General features: G+C 39.8%; 9 non-coding genes across 9 annotated transcripts; 3 read left to right on the top strand and 6 right to left on the bottom strand.

The window, feature by feature from the left end:
* Nucleotides 1–1,203: 1,203 nt before the first annotated feature.
* On the bottom strand, nucleotides 1,204–1,274 carry Trnaa-ggc. The gene has a single exon. It is a non-coding gene; the product is annotated as a tRNA-Ala (tRNA).
* A 1,892-nt stretch (nucleotides 1,275–3,166) lies between these two features.
* Nucleotides 3,167–3,238, top strand: Trnaw-cca. The gene has a single exon. It is a non-coding gene; the product is annotated as a tRNA-Trp (tRNA).
* Nucleotides 3,239–3,818: 580 nt separating this feature from the next.
* Nucleotides 3,819–3,889, bottom strand: Trnaa-ggc. The gene has a single exon. It is a non-coding gene; the product is annotated as a tRNA-Ala (tRNA).
* Nucleotides 3,890–4,819: 930 nt separating this feature from the next.
* Trnag-gcc lies at nucleotides 4,820–4,890 on the bottom strand. The gene has a single exon. It is a non-coding gene; the product is annotated as a tRNA-Gly (tRNA).
* A 6,931-nt stretch (nucleotides 4,891–11,821) lies between these two features.
* Nucleotides 11,822–11,892, bottom strand: Trnag-gcc. The gene has a single exon. It is a non-coding gene; the product is annotated as a tRNA-Gly (tRNA).
* Nucleotides 11,893–14,825: 2,933 nt separating this feature from the next.
* On the bottom strand, nucleotides 14,826–14,896 carry Trnag-gcc. The gene has a single exon. It is a non-coding gene; the product is annotated as a tRNA-Gly (tRNA).
* A 2,204-nt stretch (nucleotides 14,897–17,100) lies between these two features.
* Trnaw-cca lies at nucleotides 17,101–17,172 on the top strand. The gene has a single exon. It is a non-coding gene; the product is annotated as a tRNA-Trp (tRNA).
* Nucleotides 17,173–17,748: 576 nt separating this feature from the next.
* On the bottom strand, nucleotides 17,749–17,819 carry Trnag-gcc. Its single transcript has one exon. It is a non-coding gene; the product is annotated as a tRNA-Gly (tRNA).
* A 282-nt stretch (nucleotides 17,820–18,101) lies between these two features.
* On the top strand, nucleotides 18,102–18,173 carry Trnaw-cca. Its single transcript has one exon. It is a non-coding gene; the product is annotated as a tRNA-Trp (tRNA).
* The last annotated feature ends 2,811 nt before the right edge of the window (nucleotides 18,174–20,984 follow it).

Below are 20,984 nucleotides of genomic sequence, written 5' to 3'. Positions count from 1 at the left end.
TTTATTCGCCAATTGGTATGATCAAAGGAAGATTAAGTAATCTAAACCAATCTGGCAAACAAAAAAGAGTCCGCTTAAAGAGATTGCTTCAACCACCACTAACCACTAAGTACCGTCCTTATACGTACTGCGCAAGAATATCAGCAAACTAAACTCAATAGAGTAGATTCTACCAATCTGTCTTGGGCAATGGTGATTAAAATGCATCGACCGGGAATCGAACACGGGCCGCCCGCGTGGCAGGCGAGCATTCTACCACTGAACCATCGATGCTTGCCCCTCTCTTATACTTCTTGATACAAATTGCACGACGACAACCCATCTATTGTAGCCGACTATCATGCCTAAGCTTGTTAGCTTTCATTACGGAAATCAAGGCTTGTGGCGATCAAAAGATCCAAGGAAATATAAAAAAATAGCCTAATTAATCTGACTGACTCTTTCAAAAGACTAAATGTGTTCGTGTGATAATCAATCTTACCACCAAAATCTATTCCTTTATAAAAGACACCATAGTTCCCAAAATATAACGATAGTAATTACATCGAAAATCAAAATTTTGTGGCGCAATGGTAGCGCGTCTGAATCCAGATCAGGAGGTTGCGTGTTCAAATCACGTCGAGATCAAGCAAAAATATTTCTTGTGAAGGTATGTTTAGGCTTTTAAAACGGATACAACGTTCAAATAACACTAATCACCATTGTTTCTATATCTTGTTATCTCAACACACATGTATCCTAATTCAATTTGAATCTTAGTCAGCTGTTTTTTTTTCTTTTTATCAAAATGTGACTTTAGATCTACACGGGACTACAGTTTTTGGAATGGGAGAGCATAGAACCAAGTGAGTTTACAAAAGGGGGAACATTTGCGTCTGAATGTCGATTACCACAGCAGTTGGAACACGACGAGTTTGAACCGATAACTATCTTGGGTTTCCACGATACAAACACAGAGTCTGGCGATGGATATAACTTGTACCTCTCTGTCCTACAAATGGTTTATTCGCCAATTGGTATGATCAAAGGAAGATTAAGTAATCTAAACCAATCTGGCAAACAAAAAAGAGTCCGCTTAAAGAGATTGCTTCAACCACCACTAACCACTAAGTACCGTCCTTATACGTACTGCGCAAGAATATCAGCAAACTAAACTCAATAGAGTAGATTCTACCAATCTGTCTTGGGCAATGGTGATTAAAATGCATCGACCGGGAATCGAACCCGGGCCGCCCGCGTGCCAGGCGAGCATTCTACCACTGAACCATCGATGCTTGCCTCTCATGTATACTTCTTGATACAAATTGCACGACGACAACCCATCTATTGTAGCCGACTATCATGCCTAAGCTTGTTAGCTTTCATTACGGAAATCAAGGCTTGTGGCGATCAAAAGATCCAAGGAAATATAAAAAAATAACCTGACTAATCTGACTGACTCTTTCAAAAGACTAAATGTGTTCGTGTGATAATCAATCTTACCATCAGAATCTATTCCTTTATAAAAGACACCGTAGTTCCCAAAAAAAAAACGATAGTAATTACATTAAGATTTCGTGGCGCTACGGTAGTGCGTTTGTCTTCAGATCAGGAGGTTGCGTGTTCAAATCACGTCGAGATCACGAAAAAATATTTTATTTCTTGTGAAGGTATGTTTAGAATTTTAAAACGGATATATCATTCAAATAACATTAATCACCATTGTTTCTATATCTTGTTATCTCAACACACATGTATCCTAATTCAATTTGAATCTTAGTCAGCTGTTTTTTTTCCTTTTTATCAAAATGTGACTTTAGATCTACACGGGACTACAGTTTTTGGAATGGGAGAGCATAGAACCAAGTGAGTTTACAAAAGGAGGAACATTTGCGTCTGAATGTCGATTACCACAGCAGTTGGAACACGACGAGTTTGAACCGATAACTATCTTGGGTTTCCACGATACAAACACAGAGTCTGGCGATGGATATAACTTGTACCTCTCTGTCCTACAAATGGTTTTTCGCCAATTGTTATGATCAAAGGAAGATTAAAAAATCTAAACCAATCTGGCAAACAAAAAAAGTCCGCTTAAAGAGATTGCTTCAACCACCACTAACCACTAAATACCGTCCTTAATAAATTAATATAATTTTTTTTTATTTTCCCAATAACGGATCATTAAATAATGATTACATCGTTTTCTATGATAAAGCTATAGTCTTTTACATTTACCACATGTTCAAAATCCTAAATGATTGGATAGCTGCTGTCTTTTAAGCCGAGAGTGGGTTTGAACCATCGTCCTTTGTGTCACCAATCAAACACTATAACCACTACACCAGAAACGGTGATGATAATAAAGTCCCGATGTGACCGGATGGATAGTGCATACTTACACAGAACCTAAAGACTTTCAAAAGACTAAATGTGTTCGTGTGATAATCAATCTTACCATCAGAATCTATTCCTTTATAAAAGACACCGTAGTTCCCAAAATATAACGATAGTAATTACATCGAAAATCAAGATTTCGTGGCGCAACGGTAGCGCGCCTGACTCCAGATCTGGAGGTTGCGTGTTCAAATCACGTCGAGATCAAGCAAAAATATGGTTTATTATTAAATGGTTTATTCGCCAATTGGTATGATCAAAGGAAGGTTAAGTAATCTAAACCAATCTGGCAAACAAAAAAGAGTCCGCTTAAAGAGATTGTTTCAACCACCACTAACCACTAAGTACCGTCCTTTTACGTACTGCGCAAGAATATCAGCAAACTACACTCAATAGAGTAGATTCTACCAATCTGTCTTGGGCAATGGTGATTAAAATGCATCGACCGGGAATTGAACCCGGGCCGCCCGCGAGGCAGGCGTGCATTTTACCACTGAACCATCGATGCTTACCCCTTTCGTATACTTCTTAATACAAATTGCACGACGACAACCCATCTATTGTAGCCGACTATCATGCCTAAGCTTGTTAGATTTCATTGCGGAAATCAAGGCTTGAGGTGATCAAAAGATCCAAGGAAATATAAAAAAATAACCTGACTAATCTGACTGACTCTTTCAAAAGACTAAATGTGTTCGTGTGATAATCAATCTTACCATCAGAATCTATTCCTTTATAAAAGACACCGTAGTTCCCAAAATATAACGATAGTAATTAAATTGAAAATCAAGATTTCGTGGCGCAACGGTAGCGCGCCTGACTCCAGATCAGGAGGTTGCGTGTTCAAATCACGTCGAGATCAAGCAAAATTATTTTATTTCTTGTGAAGGTATGTTTAGGCTTTTAAAACGGATATAACGTTCAAATAACATTAATCACCATTGTTTCTATATCTTGTTATCTCAACACACATGTATCCTAATTCAATTTGAATCTTAGTCAGCTGTTTTTTTTTCTTTTTATCAAAATGTGACTTTAGATCTACACGGGACTACAGTTTTTGGAATGGGAGAGCATAGAACCAAGTGAGTTTACAAAAGGGGGAACATTTGCGTCTGAATGTCGATTACCACAGCAGTTGGAACACGACGAGTTTGAACCGATAACTATCTTGGGTTTCCACGATACAAACACAGAGTCTGGCGATGGATATAACTTGTACCTCTCTGTCCTACAAATGGTTTTTCGCCAATTGGTATGATCAAAGGAAGATTAAGTAATCTAAACCAATCTGGCAAACAAAAAAGAGTCCGCTTAAAGAGATTGCTTCAACCACCACTAACCACTAAGTACCGTCCTTATACGTACTGCGCAAGAATATCAGCAAACTAAACTCAATAGAGTAGATTCTACCAATCTGTCTTGGGCAATGGTGATTAAAATGCATCGACCGGGAATCGAACCCGGGCCGCCCGCGTGCCAGGCGAGCATTCTACCACTGAACCATCGATGCTTGCCTCTCATGTATACTTCTTGATACAAATTGCACGACGACAACCCATCTATTGTAGCCGACTATCATGCCTAAGCTTGTTAGCTTTCATTACGGAAATCAAGGCTTGTGGCGATCAAAAGATCCAAGGAAATATAAAAAAATAACCTGACTAATCTGACTGACTCTTTCAAAAGACTAAATGTGTTCGTGTGATAATCAATCTTACCATCAGAATCTATTCCTTTATAAAAGACACCGTAGTTCCCAAAAAAAAACGATAGTAATTACATTGAAAATCAAGTTTTTGTGGCGCAACGGTAGCGCGCCTGACTCCAGATCAGGAGGTTGCGTGTTCAAATCACGTCGAGATCAAGCAAAAATGTTTCTTGTCAAGGTAAGTTTAGGCTTTTAAAACGGATATAACGTTCAAATAACATTAATCACCATTGTGTCTATATCTTGTTATCTCAACACACATGTATCCTAATTCAATTTGAATCTTAGTCAGCTGTTTTTTTTTTCTTTTTATCAAAATGTGACTTTAGATCTACACGGGACTACAGTTTTTGGAATGGGAGAGCATAGAACCAAGTGAGTTTACAAAAGGGGGAACATTTGCGTCTGAATGTCGATTACCACAGCAGTTGGAACACGACGAGTTTGAACCGATAACTATCTTGGGTTTCCACGATACAAACACAGAGTCTGGCGATGGATATAACTTGTACCTCTCTGTCCTACAAATGGTTTTTCGCCAATTGGTATGGTCAAAGGAAGATTAAGTAATCTAAACCAATCTGGCAAACAAAAACGAGTCCGCTTAAAGAGATTGCTTCAACCACAACTAACCACTAAGTACCGTCCTTATACGTACTGCGCAAGAATATCAGCAAACTAAACTCAATAGAGTAGATTCTACCAATCTGTCTTGGGCAATGGTGATTAAAATGCATCGACCGGGAATCGAACCCGGGCCGCCCGCGTGGCAGGCGAGCATTCTACCACTGAACCATCGATGCTTACCCCTTTCGTATACTTCTTGATACAAATTACACGACGACAACCCATCTATTGTAGCCGACTATCATGCCTAAGCTTGTTAGCTTTTATTACGAAAATCAAGGCTTGTGGCGATCAAAAGATCCAAGGAAATATAAAAAAATAACCTGACTAATCTGACTGACTCTTTCAAAAGACTAAATGTGTTCGTGTGATAATCAATCTTACCATCAGAATCTATTCCCTTATAAAAGACACCGTAGTTCCCAAAATATAACGATAGTAATTACAATGAAAATCAGGATTTCGTGGCGCAACGGTAGCGCGCCTGACTCCAGATCAGGAGGTTGCGTGTTCAAATCACGTAGAGCTCAAGCAAAAATATTTCTTGTGAAGGTATGTTTAGGCTTTTAAAACGGATATAACGTTCAAATAACATTAATCACCATTGTTTCTATATCTTGTTATCTCAACACACATGTATCCTAATTCAATTTGAATCTTAGTCAGCTGTTTTTTTTTTTTCTTTTTATCAAAATGTGACTTTAGATCTACACGGGACTACAGTTTTTGGAATGGGAGAGCATAGAACCAAGTGAGTTTACAAAAGGGGGAACATTTGCGTCTGAATGTCGATTACCACAGCAGTTGGAACACGACGAGTTTGAACCGATAACTATCTTGGGTTTCCACGATACAAACACAGAGTCTGGCGATGGATATAACTTGTACCTCTCTGTCCTACAAATGGTTTATTCGCCAATTGGTATGATCAAAGGAAGATTAAGTAATCTAAACCAATCTCGCAAACAAAAAAGAGTCCGCTTAAAGAGATTGCTTCAACCACCACTAACCACTAAGAACCGTCCTTACGCGTACTGCGCAAGAATATCAGCAAAATAAACTCAATAGAGTAGATTCTACCAATGTGTCGTAGGCAACGGTGATTAAAATGCATCGATTGGGAATCGAACCCGGGCCGCCCGCGTGGCGGGCGCGTATTCTAGCACTGAACTATCCATGCTTGCACCTCTGGTATACTTCTTGATACAAAATGAACGACGACAGCCCATCGAGGTCCGCCCAGCGATAAACACCAATCGTGCTATACGCCTTAGAATTTGCCTGGTCGGCTGAAAAGGCTTCTACCACAGTTACGTCATTGCACAGGGGATCGGAACGCCTTCCCACACACCAATCTGACAAAACTCCCCAGGCCGAAGCGTAAGCGGAGTTTATAGGAAATAGTCTCATGGGAGAATTTCTCACTTTAGAGGCCCCACGAAATCACAAAAGAGTCCTGGCTCAAAACACCATCTTGAGTTGGCCGATTTCAGGTTAGCTCAATGATCCATTCACAAACACTCAAACAGTAAGCGTCTCTTCATTGAACCTTCCTGTCCCGAGTCTTGAGTCCTCCCCCTCAGGTCAAATACCCGTTGAATTGTCTTTGTTGTCGGCTTGGACTCAGTAGAGAGTCCAGGCTTTGTAACTTGTATTTGAGTGGACTTAGAATATTTTTTTTGAATAGGAAATGTTGTAAGTATCTGGATTCAGGACCATTCACCGTTTACCCATTGGGAATTTGCAGACGACATCCGTGTTTAGGCTCAATTCCGCAGATGCCAGAAGACGCAACCGTTGGACCGTCCCATCCTACTTTCAGGCCGCCTCTGATTGTAGCTCCTCGGTGTGGTCGACGTCCACAGCCGGGATAAATCTAGCCCAACTAATTGTCTCCAATTCCAGGAAGTTCAACGATACTAACCGGTCGTATTGTCTATTTACACATCTGGACGAATTCTCATCATTTCGCGCATCGTAAGCATCATCTCACTGAATCTACTGTAAGGAGAAAGTGTACCTTTGTGCGAATGCACCACATATGTGCGGTTACGAACTGCAACCAACATGAGATTTCTGAAACAATTGCTGCATTGGACCAATATTGTGCTGGAAGCAAATTTAACGTTGTTCCAAGATCGATATGAGACAGGTCCACCATTCGTCCAATTTTAGCATTGGGCCAATACGACCTTGGTGGAATATCGGTGGAATATTGGCTCTATCTTGTGCCTGACTCATCTCCATCTTGAAAGACCGTTATTTGAAGCCAATGTTTAACCATGATAAAGAATCATATGTAAACAACAATGTTGTACCAAATCACCATATATGTGCGGTTACGAGCTGAAGCCAATGCAAGGTTTCTGAAACAGACGGTGCATTGGAAAAGATAAAAAATGGGGATTGGGCTAATTAATGAAACGAAAACAGATATAGCTGCCAATACAGTTTATTAAACGTGGTAGCAAAGAGCAAACAACTCCAAATTACGTGTTTTTTAAGTTTAATCGTTGTTGACGGCTTCGTCTGCCGTTCCACGTCGTACTTTTTGCTTTAAAAACTTGTCTATGGCAGTTTTCTTAATGGCAGTGAGTTTCTTCCTATCAGCGACCCCACCGTCCTCATCCGCTGCATTAGCGAAAGTGTCTAATCCCATTTCCTTTAGAATGGTGTCGTTTGTCAACTCTTGGCTGATGTTGCTGGCCCAACGCCAAATTATGTCTAAATTAAAGAGTAAACAAAAAAGATTAAAACAGGTAGAAAAAAGGGAATTGCTTTAAAAGTTTACCGATTACAAAGGAACAAATCATCTACATATCAGTAAAGACGTGTTTAACTTTAGTTTTTTTACGGGGGAAGTACATCATTCTGAGCTCTTTAGACATAAGGCTCTTTAATACATTTCTGACAATAGCCTTTAGGCTCTTGTTGGTCCTCACCAGGGTCAGGACGTTTCTGATTTGTGTCTTTAGCGTTGCATCATTCCTCATCTTAACTTCAAGTTCCTCGAAAAACGTCTGAGTTGTCACAGGCAACTCATCGGCACAGTCAGTTGAGCATGGCGAGCCATTAATTGGTGTAGGCAGGTTGGTAGCGATTTCAAGTCTCCTCGTCATGAACAAGTCAGTCAGCTGCTGTATTCCCATTTTGATCTCAATAAGCATTTTTGCAACGTCAACCTGTACCAACATTGCTTTTTCTGCCTGCTGGATTACTACAACAACAAACAAGTAAACAAAAGAAATCTTTAGTAGTTGTCACTTAGGTGTACCAATAAAGACATTTTCCTTACCCAATATGTCTTCATCGCTTACAGAAATAACATCCTGTATTACCTCGTCGTTTTACACCAAAATTTCTCTGGTTTCTCTCATTTGGACGTGAGCCACACCCCCTTCTATCGGTTGAGTTACCGTTTCATCTTCTGGTCTCTTCATCTTGTTCGTGAAACACCCCCTCCCCCTTCTTCTTTTGCTGGATGAGTTCCCGTTCTGAAGGCGTATTTCAGTCATTTGAATTCCTTTCTTTCACCTCGTCCTCTGACGTAGATTCTTCAGAGCTATTGTGATCTAGATTTTCAGAACTCTTTCTAAAGGGACAGAAGGGTGAGCTTGTTACAGAACAGACGAATCAGACTCTGGCTTTTCAGCAGGAGTTACTATACCACAAATATAAAAAGTTATAATCTGGACTTACAGTTTCATAATTCAAATTATTACATATCGTACCTTTTGACTTCTGGGCTTTGGTTACAGTCTTATTTGATGTTGCCGTTGTTAGGTTTTTTAGAGCTTCTGCAATGAAGAAAAAATAGTATGCTATTTCACCATATCACCTTCAAAACCCGTATAGAATCACCTGCTTGTGTTGTAGAGCCATCACCCTTTTCCTTATGGTTACTCTCTTTCACTTTTCGGTTCCGAGTTAACTTTATTTCCTGAAATACACAAGGCAACATGAACACTGTATTGAGAGAAAAATATAACAAAATTCCATAATGAATGTACCTTGGGGAATACGTGGAGCTACAGGTGTAACTTGCACTACTTGTTAGACTTCTTTGTTGCCGGACGCTCCGATGATGATGATGAAGGCTCGGCATAATTAGTATTTGGCAGTTTCGTTTTGGTTCTGTTTTTTACAAAATTAGGTTCTGGGAAGGGGCATAATTAGCCATTTCACTTGTTTGGATCAAAAACACAATATTGTTGCAAAATCGGATAACTTGGTGGGCCATGGTGGAAATCAACATCAACTGACGTGCCTGATTCACGGGCAAGAAACAATATTGCTCGCAATATTGCCCAATATGTCAAGCCTATGTTCATTTCGGTAAGGTTAGCGTTTGTTAATCTATTTAAATGAATGCAAATGGGGTCACGGCTTGAAAAATATTGGAATTACGATTTAAACAGCCAGGCCAATATGCAAATTGGGCCACGTTTGAAAAGTCAGGTTCAACCAATGTAAGTACCCCGCTACCAACCCAATGTCTGTATGCACCTTTGAGATTTTCATGTTTTGTACATCGCAGATAACCAATGTATCCAACAAGTAATTTGTAATGAAAGGATTTCAAGATTAGTTTAGAATAGGGACAAGTTTCTGATAGGTTAACCAACATTCCGCTGACACCGATTTTCTCAGCTTAGACCAAAGCAGACATAATGATGAAGAGTTTGGTACCGCATTTGGTCAAACTTGCCAGTCCAATACAAAAATTCTAATCATAGCCGCAATTTTGCCAACATTACATATTAAAGTGAGGATTATTCGCAGTAGTTGAATTCCTACATTGGTTTAGCATAGGACCCAGCTTGAAAATTACACTGCAAAATTTAAGTTACATCGGTAAACCAACCTTCTGCAAATACTGCATTTCTGTACGACATTGATCTATGAAATGACGAGCTGAATACAACATTACGCCAAACTCTGAAATCCATATGGGGAAATACAAGTGTTATTATTTATTATTTATTAGTTGTTATCATTGCAAAAGACGGAACCCAATTTTAAAAAGCATTTTTAAAGCATCTTCACGTGACCCCAGAAAGTTTCATATGGAAAAGCAGAGAAAAAATTAATTAAGTGAGCCATCGATCTCAAGTCATCAACTAAATGAATGAGTGAATGAACATTGTGAATGAGGTGGTTCTTGCTATAAATTTCTCCAAATTGAAAAGCAAAATATTGCAAAAAATCTTGAGCCAATTAAGAGTAGGTTTTAGACAACGTATACTAGAGCAGAGAATACGAATTTCCAACTCTTAATACAAAAAATGGGTTTACTTTTCTGTTTATAAAATTCCCTTGAAGATTACTGGTCCAATATGAAGAAAAATTTTACGCAGTTCGTTGGCTTTTAGCTGATTGGGATATTTGGGATATTCATTCCCTTATAAAAGACACCGTAGTTCCTAAAATATAACGATAGTAATTACATTGAAAATCAAGATTTCGTGGCGCAACGGTAGCGCGCCTGACTCCAGATCAGGAGATTGCGTGTTCAAATCACGTAGAGATCAAGCAAAAATGTTTCTTGTAAAGGTATGTTTAGGCTTTTAAAACGGATATGACGTTCAAATAACATTAATCACCATTGTTTCTATATCTTGTTATCTCAACACACATGTATCCTAATTCAATTTGAATCTTAGTCAGCTGTTTTTTTTTTCTTTTTATCAAAATGTGACTTTAGATCTACACGGGACTACAGTTTTTGGAATGGGAGAGCATAGAACCAAGTGAGTTTACAAAAGGGGGAACATTTGCGTCTGAATGTCGATTACCACAGCAGTTGGAACACGACGAGTTTGAACCGATAACTATCTTGGGTTTCCACGATACAAACACAGAGTCTGGCGATGGATATAACTTGTACCTCTCTGTCCTACAAATGGTTTTTCGCCAATTGGTATGATCAAAGGAAGATTAAGTAATCTAAACCAATCTGGCAAACAAAAAAGAGTCCGCTTAAAGAGATTGCTTCAACCACCACTAACCACTAAGTACCGTCCTTATACGTACTGCGCAAGAATATCAGCAAACTAAACTCAATAGAGTAGATTCTACCAATCTGTCTTGGGCAATGGTGATTAAAATACATCGACCGGGAATCGAACCCGGGCCGCCCGCGTGGAAGGAGAGCATTCTACCACTGAACCATCGATGATTGCCCCTCACGTATACTTCTTGATAAAAATTGCACGACGACAACCCATCTATTGTAGCCGACTATCATGCCAAAGCTTGTTAGCTTTCATTACGGAAATCAAGGCTTGTGGCGATCAAAAGATCCAAGGAAATATAAAAAAATTACCTGACTAATCTGACTGACTCTTTCAAAAGACTAAATGTGTTCGTGTGATAATCAATCTTACCATCAGAATCTATTCCTTTATAAAACCCACCGTAGTTCCCAAAATATAACGATAGTAATTACATTGAAAATCAAGATTTCGTGGCGCAACGGTAGCGCGCCTGACTCCAGATCAGGAGGTTGCGTGTTCAAATCACGTGGAGATCAAGCCAAAATGTTTCTTGTGAAGGTATGTTTAGGCTTTTACAACGGTTGTAACGTTCAAATAACATTAATCACCATTGTTTTTTATATCTTGTTATCTCAACACACATGTATCCTAATTCAATTTGAATCTTAGTCAGCTGTTTTTTTTCTTTTTATCAAAATGTGACTTTAGATCTACACGGGACTACAGTTTTTGGAATGGGAGAGCATAGAACCAAGTGAGTTTACAAAAGGGGGAACATTTGCGTCTGAATGTCGATTACCACAGCAGTTGGAACACGACGAGTTTGAACCGATAACTATCTTGGGTTTCCACGATACAAACACAGAGTCTGGCGATGGATATAACTTGTACCTCTCTGTCCTAAAAATGGTTTTTCGCCAATTGGTATGGTCAAAGGAAGATTAAGTAATCTAAACCAATCTGGCAAACAAAAAAGAGTCCGCTTAAAGAGATTGCTTCAACCACCACTAATCACTAAGTACCGTCCTTATACGTACTGCGCAAGAATATCAGCAAACTAAACTCAATAGAGTAGATTCTACCAAACTGTCTTGGGCATTGGTGATTAAAATGCATCGACCGGGAATCGAACCCGGGCCGCCCGCGTGGCAGGCGAGCATTCTACCACTGAACCATCGATGCTTGCCCCTCATGTATACTTCTTGATACAAATTGCACGACGACAACCTATCTATTGTAGCCGACTATCATGCCTAAGCTTGTTAGCTTTCATTACGGAAATCAAGGCTTGTGACGATCAAAAGATCCAAGGAAATATAAAAAAATAACCTGACTAATCTGACTGACTCTTTCAAAAGACTAAATGTGTTCGTGTGATAATCAATCTTACAATCAGAATCTATTCCTTTATAAAAGACACCGTAGTTCCCGAAATATAACGATAGTAATTACATCGAAAATCAAGATTTCGTGGTGCAACGGTAGCGCGCCTGACTCCAGATCAGGAGGTTGCGTGTTCAAATCACGTCGAGATCAAGTAAAAATATTTCTTGTGAAGGTATGTTTAGGCTTTTAAAACGGATACAACGTTCAAATAACATTAATCACCATTGTTTCTATATCTTGTTATCTCAACACACATGTATCCTAATTCAATTTGAATCTTAGTCAGCTGTTTTTTTTTTCTTTTTATCAAAATGTGACTTTAGATCTACACGGGACTACAGTTTTTGGAATGGGAGAGCATAGAACCAAGTGAGTTTACAAAAGGGGGAACATTTGCGTCTGAATGTCGATTACCACAGCAGTTGGAACACGACGAGTTTGAACCGATAACTATCTTGGGTTTCCACGATACAAACACAGAGTCTGGCGATGGATATAACTTGTACCTCTCTGTCCTACAAATGGTTTTTCGCCAATTGGTATGATCAAAGGAAGATTAAGTAATCTAAACCAATCTGGCAAACAAAAAAGAGTCCGCTTAAAGAGATTGCTTCAACCACCACTAACCACTAAGTACCGTCCTTATACGTACTGCGCAAGAATATCAGCAAACTAAACTCAATAGAGTAGATTCTACCAATCTGTCTTGGGCAATGGTGATTAAAATACATCGACCGGGAATCGAACCCGGGCCGCCCGCGTGGAAGGAGAGCATTCTACCACTGAACCATCGATGATTGCCCCTCACGTATACTTCTTGATAAAAATTGCACGACGACAACCCATCTATTGTAGCCGACTATCATGCCAAAGCTTGTTAGCTTTCATTACGGAAATCAAGGCTTGTGGCGATCAAAAGATCCAAGGAAATATAAAAAAATTACCTGACTAATCTGACTGACTCTTTCAAAAGACTAAATGTGTTCGTGTGATAATCAATCTTACCATCAGAATCTATTCCTTTATAAAACCCACCGTAGTTCCCAAAATATAACGATAGTAATTACATTGAAAATCAAGATTTCGTGGCGCAACGGTAGCGCGCCTGACTCCAGATCAGGAGGTTGCGTGTTCAAATCACGTGGAGATCAAGCCAAAATGTTTCTTGAGAAGGTATGTTTAGGCTTTTACAACGGTTGTAACGTTCAAATAACATTAATCACCATTGTTTTTTATATCTTGTTATCTCAACACACATGTATCCTAATTCAATTTGAATCTTAGTCAGCTGTTTTTTTTTTCTTTTTATCAAAATGTGACTTTAGATCTACACGGGACTACAGTTTTTGGAATGGGAGAGCATAGAACCAAGTGAGTTTACAAAAGGGGGAACATTTGCGTCTGAATGTCGATTACCACAGCAGTTGGAACACGACGAGTTTGAACCGATAACTATCTTGGGTTTCCACGATACAAACACAGAGTCTGGCGATGGATATAACTTGTACCTCTCTGTCCTACAAATGGTTTTTCGCCAATTGGTATGATCAAAGGAAGATTAAGTAATCTAAACCAATCTGGCAAACAAAAAAGAGTCCGCTTAAAGAGATTGCTTCAACCACCACTAACCACTAAGTACCGTCCTTATACGTACTGCGCAAGAATATCAGCAAACTAAACTCAATAGAGTAGATTCTACCAATCTGTCTTGGGCAATGGTGATTAAAATACATCGACCGGGAATCGAACCCGGGCCGCCCGCGTGGAAGGAGAGCATTCTACCACTGAACCATCGATGATTGCCCCTCACGTATACTTCTTGATAAAAATTGCACGACGACAACCCATCTATTGTAGCCGACTATCATGCCAAAGCTTGTTAGCTTTCATTACGGAAATCAAGGCTTGTGGCGATCAAAAGATCCAAGGAAATATAAAAAAATTACCTGACTAATCTGACTGACTCTTTCAAAAGACTAAATGTGTTCGTGTGATAATCAATCTTACCATCAGAATCTATTCCTTTATAAAACCCACCGTAGTTCCCAAAATATAACGATAGTAATTACATTGAAAATCAAGATTTCGTGGCGCAACGGTAGCGCGCCTGACTCCAGATCAGGAGGTTGCGTGTTCAAATCACGTGGAGATCAAGCCAAAATGTTTCTTGTGAAGGTATGTTTAGGCTTTTACAACGGTTGTAACGTTCAAATAACATTAATCACCATTGTTTTTTATATCTTGTTATCTCAACACACATGTATCCTAATTCAATTTGAATCTTAGTCAGCTGTTTTTTTTTCTTTTTATCAAAATGTGACTTTAGATCTACACGGGACTACAGTTTTTGGAATGGGAGAGCATAGAACCAAGTGAGTTTACAAAAGGGGGAACATTTGCGTCTGAATGTCGATTACCACAGCAGTTGGAACACGACGAGTTTGAACCGATAACTATCTTGGGTTTCCACGATACAAACACAGAGTCTGGCGATGGATATAACTTGTACCTCTCTGTCCTAAAAATGGTTTTTCGCCAATTGGTATGGTCAAAGGAAGATTAAGTAATCTAAACCAATCTGGCAAACAAAAAAGAGTCCGCTTAAAGAGATTGCTTCAACCACCACTAATCACTAAGTACCGTCCTTATACGTACTGCGCAAGAATATCAGCAAACTAAACTCAATAGAGTAGATTCTACCAAACTGTCTTGGGCATTGGTGATTAAAATGCATCGACCGGGAATCGAACCCGGGCCGCCCGCGTGGCAGGCGAGCATTCTACCACTGAACCATCGATGCTTGCCCTTCATGTATACTTCTTGATACAAATTGCACGACGACAACCTATCTATTGTAGCCGACTATCATGCCTAAGCTTGTTAGCTTTCATTACGGAAATCAAGGCTTGTGACGATCAAAAGATCCAAGGAAATATAAAAAAATAACCTGACTAATCTGACTGACTCTTTCAAAAGACTAAATGTGTTCGTGTGATAATCAATCTTACAATCAGAATCTATTCCTTTATAAAAGACACCGTAGTTCCCGAAATATAACGATAGTAATTACATCGAAAATCAAGATTTCGTGGTGCAACGGTAGCGCGCCTGACTCCAGATCAGGAGGTTGCGTGTTCAAATCACGTCGAGATCAAGTAACAATATTTCTTGTGAAGGTATGTTTAGGCTTTTAAAACGGATACAACGTTCAAATAACATTAATCACCATTGTTTCTATATCTTGTTATCTCAACACACATGTATCCTAATTCAATTTGAATCTTAGTCAGCTGTTTTTTTTTTCTTTTTATCAAAATGTGACTTTAGATCTACACGGGACTACAGTTTTTGGAATGGGAGAGCATAGAACCAAGTGAGTTTACAAAAGGGGGAACATTTGCGTCTGAATGTCGATTACCACAGCAGTTGGAACACGACGAGTTTGAACCGATAACTATCTTGGGTTTCCACGATACAAACACAGAGTCTGGCGATGGATATAACTTGTACCTCTCTGTCCTACAAATGGTTTTTCGCCAATTGGTATGATCAAAGGAAGATTAAGTAATCTAAACCAATCTGGCAAACAAAAAAGAGTCCGCTTAAAGAGATTGCTTCAACCACCACTAACCACTAAGTACCGTCCTTATACGTACTGCGCAAGAATATCAGCAAACTAAACTCAATAGAGTAGATTCTACCAATCTGTCTTGGGCAATGGTGATTAAAATACATCGACCGGGAATCGAACCCGGGCCGCCCGCGTGGAAGGAGAGCATTCTACCACTGAACCATCGATGATTGCCCCTCACGTATACTTCTTGATAAAAATTGCACGACGACAACCCATCTATTGTAGCCGACTATCATGCCAAAGCTTGTTAGCTTTCATTACGGAAATCAAGGCTTGTGGCGATCAAAAGATCCAAGGAAATATAAAAAAATTACCTGACTAATCTGACTGACTCTTTCAAAAGACTAAATGTGTTCGTGTGATAATCAATCTTACCATCAGAATCTATTCCTTTATAAAACCCACCGTAGTTCCCAAAATATAACGATAGTAATTACATTGAAAATCAAGATTTCGTGGCGCAACGGTAGCGCGCCTGACTCCAGATCAGGAGGTTGCGTGTTCAAATCACGTGGAGATCAAGCCAAAATGTTTCTTGTGAAGGTATGTTTAGGCTTTTACAACGGTTGTAACGTTCAAATAACATTAATCACCATTGTTTTTTATATCTTGTTATCTCAACACACATGTATCCTAATTCAATTTGAATCTTAGTCAGCTGTTTTTTTTTTCTTTTTATCAAAATGTGACTTTAGATCTACACGGGACTACAGTTTTTGGAATGGGAGAGCATAGAACCAAGTGAGTTTACAAAAGGGGGAACATTTGCGTCTGAATGTCGATTACCACAGCAGTTGGAACACGACGAGTTTGAACCGATAACTATCTTGGGTTTCCACGATACAAACACAGAGTCTGGCGATGGATATAACTTGTACCTCTCTGTCCTACAAATGGTTTTTCGCCAATTGGTATGATCAAAGGAAGATTAAGTAATCTAAACCAATCTGGCAAACAAAAAAGAGTCCGCTTAAAGAGATTGCTTCAACCACCACTAACCACTAAGTACCGTCCTTATACGTACTGCGCAAGAATATCAGCAAACTAAACTCAATAGAGTAGATTCTACCAATCTGTCTTGGGCAATGGTGATTAAAATGCATCGACCGGGAATCGAACCCGGGCCGCCGAACCCATCTATTGTAGCCGACTATCATGCCAAAGCTTGTTAGCTTTCATTACGGAAATCAAGGCTTGTGGCGATCAAAAGATCCAAGGAAATATAAAAAAATTACCTGACTAATCTGACTGACTCTTTCAAAAGACTAAATGTGTTCGTGTGATAATCAATCTTACCATCAGAATCTATTCCTTTATAAAACCCACCGTAGTTCCCAAAATATAACGATAGTAATTACATTGAAAATCAAGATTTCGTGGCGCAACGGTAGCGCGCCTGACTCCAGATCAGGAGGTTGCGTGTTCAAATCACGTCGAGATCAAGCAAAAATGTTTCTTGTGAAGGTATGTTTAGGCTTTTAAAACGGATGTAACGTTCAAATAACATTAATCACCATTGTTTTTTATATCTTGTTATCTCAACACACATGTATCCTAATTCAATTTGAATCTTAGTCAGCTGTTTTTTTTTCTTTTTATCAAAATGTGACTTTAGATCTACACGGGACTACAGTTTTTGGAATGGGAGAGCATAGAACCAAGTGAGTTTACAAAAGGGGGAACATTTGCGTCTGAATGTCGATTACCACAGCAGTTGGAACACGACGAGTTTGAACCGATAATTATCTTGGGTTTCCACGATACAAACACAGAGTCTGGCGATGGATATAACTTGTACCTCTCTGTCCTACAAATGGTTTTTCGCCAATTGGTATGATCAAAGGAAGATTAAGTAATCTAAACCAATCTGGCAAACAAAAAAGAGTCCGCTTAAAGAGATTGCTTCAACCACCACTAACCACTAAGTACCGTCCTTATACGTACTGCGCAAGAATATCAGCAAACTAAACTCAATAGAGTAGATTCTACCAATCTGTTTTGGGCAATGGTGATTAAAATGCATCGACCGGGAATCGAACCCGGGCCGCCCGCGTGGCAGGCGAGCATTCTACCACTGAACCATCGATGCTTGCCCCTCACGTATACTTCTTGATACAAATTGCACGACGACAACCCATCTATTGTAGCCGACTATCATGCCTAAGCTTGTTAGCTTTCATTACGGAAATCAAGGCTTGTGGCGATCAAAAGATCCAAGGAAATATAAAAAAATAACCTGACTAATCTGACTGACTCTTTCAAAAGACTAAATGTGTTCGTGTGATAATCAATCTTACCATCAGAATCTATTCCTTTATAAAAGACACCGTAGTTACCAAAATATAAAGATAGTAATTACATCGAAAATCAAGATTTCGTGGCGCAACGGTAGCGCGCCTGACTCCAGATCAGGAGGTTGCGTGTTCAAATCACGTCGAGATCAAGCAAAAATGTTTCTTGTGAAGGTATGTTTAGGCTTTTAAAACGGATACAACGTTCAAATAACATTAATCACCATTGTTTCTATATCTTGTTATCTCAACACACATGTATCCTAATTCAATTTGAATTGTAGTCAGCTGCTGTTTTTTTCTTTTTATCAAAATGTGACTTTAGATCTACACAGTACTACAGTTTATGGAATGGGAGAGTATAGAACCAAGTGAGTTTACAAAAGGGGGGAAATTCGCGTCTGAATGTCGATTACCACAGCAGTTGGAACACGACGAGTTGGAACCGATAACTATCTTGGGTTTCCACGATACAAACACAGAGTCTGGCGATGGATATAACTTGTACCTCTCTGTCCTACAAATGGTTTTTCGCCAATTGGTATGATCAAAGGAAGATTAAGTAATCTAAAGCAATCTCGCAAACAAAAAAGAGTCCGCTTAAAGAGATTGCTTCAACCACCACTAACCACTAAGAACCGTCCTTACGCGTACTGCGCAAGAATATCAGCAAAATAAACTCAATAGAATAGATTCTACCAATGTGTCGTAGGCAACGGTGATTAAAATGCATCGATTGGGGATCGAACCCGGGCCGCCCGCGTGGCGGGCGCGCATTCTACCATCCAGCACTGAACCATCCATGCTTGCACTTCTGGTATACTTCTTGATACAAAATGAACGACGACAGCCCATCGAGGTCCGCCCAGCGATAAACACCAATCGTGCTATACGCCTTAGAATTTGCCTGGTCGGCTAAAAAGGCTGCTACCACAGTTACGTCATTGCACAGGGGATCGGAACGCCTTCCCACACACCAATCTGACAAAACTCCCCAGGCCGAAGCGTAAGCGGAGTTTATAGGAAATAGTCTCATGGGAGAATTTCTCACTTTAGAGGCCCCACGAAAGCACAAAAGAGTCCTGGCTCAAAACACCATCTTGAGTTGGCCGATTTCAGGTTAGCTCAATGATCCATTCACAAACACTCAAACAGTAAGCGTCTCTTCATTGAACCTTCCTGTCCCGAGTCTTGAGTCCTCCCCCTCAGGTCAAATACCCGTTGAATTGTCTTTGTTGTCGGCTTGGACTCAGTAGAGAGTCCAGGCTTTGTAACTTGTATTTCAGTGGACTTAGAATATTTTTTTGAATAGGAAATGTTGTAAGTATCTGGATTCAGGACCATTCACCGTTTACCCATTAGGAATTTGCAGACGACATCCGTGTTTAGGCTCAATTCCGCAGATGCCAGAAGACGCAACCGTTGGACCGTCCCATCCTACTTTCAGGCCGCCTCTGATTGTAGCTCCTCGGTGTGGTCGACGTCCACAGCCGGGATAAATCTAGCCCAACTAATTGTCTCCAATTCCAGGAAGTTCAACGATACTAACCGGTCGTATTGTCTATTTACACATCTGGACGAATTCTCATAATTTCGCGCATCGTAAGCATCATCTCACTGAATCTACTGTAAGGAGAAAGTGTACCTTTGTGCGAATGCACCACATATGTGCGGTTACGAACTGCAACCAACATGAGATTTCTGAAACAATTGCTGCATTGGACCAATATTGTGCTGGAAGCAAATTTAACGTTGTTGCAAGATCGATATGAGACAGGTCCACCATTCGTCCAATTTTAGCATTGGGCCAATACGACCTTGGTGGAATATCGGTGGAATATTGGCTCTATCTTGTGCCTGACTCATCTCCATCTTGAAAGACCGTTATTTGAAGCCAATGTTTAACCATGATAAAGAATCATATGTAAACAACAATGTTGTACCAAATCATCATATATGTGCGGTTACGAACTGAAGCCAATGCAAGGTTTCTGAAACAGACGGTGCATTGGAACAGATCAAAAATGGGGATTGGGCTAATTAATGAAACGAAAACAGATATAGCTGCCAATACAGTTTATTAAACGTGGTAGCAAAGAGCAAACAACTCCAAATTACGTGTTTTTTAAGTTTAATCGTTGTTGACGGCTTCGTCTGCCGTTCCACGTCGTACTTTTTGCTTTAAAAACTTGTCTATGGCAGTTTTCTTAATGGCAGTGAGTTTCTTCCTATTGTTGAGCGGCAAAACCCACACCCGTCAGATGAGATGCTGTTTAGCATCCACCTCAACCCTTTCCTCGTTACTGTCAAGCTCGCCACTAGCTTCTTCTCTCTCTGTCTCTCCTGTCACTAAGGTACTGTGAATAATCGTGTGTAATGAGGATGTAATAATGGTAAATTGTATTGGCACACGTGTGACTATAAGACAGAGCCTGGTATGTTGAACAAAGTACATTCAGCAACATGTAAACTCTTTTATTCAACTCAACAGGTTACGGGCCCAGCTGACGCCCACACAATTAAATAAAAAAAATGGCAGAGAATTCCGAGGGCAAACGTGATTCCACAGAATTCAATGGAGTGAATTTTCCGCAATGGAAATTTGCAGTCATGCTGAAACTGAAGCAAAAGAAACTGGATGGGATAGTCCTGGGTTACGACAGGAAACCAAATGAGGTAATTACATAAGATGTTTCAACTAGAACTTTTATCTTGGTCTTGTGAACCACATGTGAACACGAGAAACTTTTGAGTCTACACATGGACTGTGATTCCAAATCACAGGTAACCGATTGAATGTGTACGAGAAATTTTTGAGTCTGCACATGGACTGTGATCCCAAATCACAGGTAACTGATTGAATGTGTACGAGAAACTTTTGAGTCTACACATGGACTGTGATCACAAATCACAGGTAACTGATTGAATGTGTACGAGAAATTTTTGAGTCTGCACATGGACTG

Source organism: Daphnia pulex, chromosome 10 (genome assembly GCF_021134715.1).
Source record: "Daphnia pulex isolate KAP4 chromosome 10, ASM2113471v1".
Taxonomy (NCBI): domain Eukaryota; kingdom Metazoa; phylum Arthropoda; class Branchiopoda; order Diplostraca; family Daphniidae; genus Daphnia; species Daphnia pulex.
Note: the sequence above shows the minus strand (reverse complement) of the source record. Positions and strands in the feature narration are given on the sequence as shown.